The sequence below is a fragment of the Pituophis catenifer genome, unplaced genomic scaffold, assembly GCF_029215685.1.
Source record: "Pituophis catenifer annectens isolate HBS135680 unplaced genomic scaffold, rPitCat1.0.hap2 SCAF_4, whole genome shotgun sequence".
NCBI classification, from domain to species: domain Eukaryota; kingdom Metazoa; phylum Chordata; class Lepidosauria; order Squamata; family Colubridae; genus Pituophis; species Pituophis catenifer.
This window is the reverse complement of record NW_027256884.1, coordinates 108255059-108256411: the sequence shown is the minus strand read 5'-3', so window position 1 is coordinate 108256411 and position 1353 is coordinate 108255059.

Below are 1353 nucleotides of genomic sequence, written 5' to 3'. Positions count from 1 at the left end.
TAATGCTTTGACCATAGGAGGGACACATTGCTATTAGGAGATCTGTCTGTTATCTATATGTTCATAAACACAATCAAATTAAGTAAACCAAGCAATACGGCGTACATGTAGTCCTGTGGTTCTCAGTTATGCCCTTCTGAGGCTTCATGTGAAATTCTGAGTTGGATGAAATCCAGGACTTTAGTTCCATAGTGCTCTACTTACAACCCATTGAAATGAATGGATCCAAGAAAAAAGGGCATGGCTTCATTTCCATAAAGTTGGCTTGAGCTCAAAGAAGTTTTCCCTGGATTGTTCGTGCTTTGCACAGCATGCATTCTACATGTTTTGTTTGAAAGTCAGCTTAAACATGAAAAATTTAAAAAACAGCACTTTGTTCTATCTGTAAGGTGCTTGCGTATGTATTCAATACATAAATTGTTTCGTTTATTATTAATTTACATGACTCAGTTTCCTTTTTTTTAAGGAAATCTATTTTCAAGTAAATGGATGACGATCAAGGCGAGTGGATCCTGCTGCACTTTCTTTGACCTCTCAGCTCCCAAATGACCCCCCAAAGATGCTAGTCAGCAGATGTGGGGATGAATGGCGAAGAGAAATCAATATCATTGGCAGATGCCAGTTCGCCAGCATGGGTGCCCGTGGATACAAATTCACATGCCATGGATTACAGCTTTTTGAGTTCAGTCCTGCCCGTTCCAAATTGGACAGGCTTTTGCAGAAACTGGCATTAAGAGTTAGGCTGCAAATTTTCTTGGGTCCCCTCTTGAAGCCCTGTAGAATGATCACAAAATTGCCTTTATTCTTATAAATGATGTTTTTCTTATCAGAATGAACAGAGTTCTATTCCAAACTCGGATTAAGGATTAGGGTGCTATACCCCAGTCAGGATTCTCTAATTATGTTAGATTTAAAAAACCTGCAGCCAGTAGCAACAGATTCAAGAAATCTAGTTTCCTCATTTGCAACTTAAATCAGTTCCAGAATGACCTGGTAGTAACCCCAGTATTCCCCCTTCTTGAGCACACATTGGCTTTCTATGCTCAAGCCCATATGTCACAAAATCTGCTAATCGTTCAGTAACAGAGCTAGCTTCTGCTGTGTCATCCATCACTGAATCAACGTGAGTAGATGTCATTCTTCCTCCTGCATATTTGAGAAGGCAAATTGATGTAAGAGGGCTAGGCTTGAACAACTATTGGAACTCTTTGGGAAGAGCTGCCTGTATCTTAGGAAGTGGCAGAAAATGTATTTTGACAGCCAAATGATATCGTCAAAATATTTACCCCAATTCCCAAATATAGACATTATAGTTTGTTAAGCAGCCCAGGCGGTAATGAGTCAGAAGGGGAT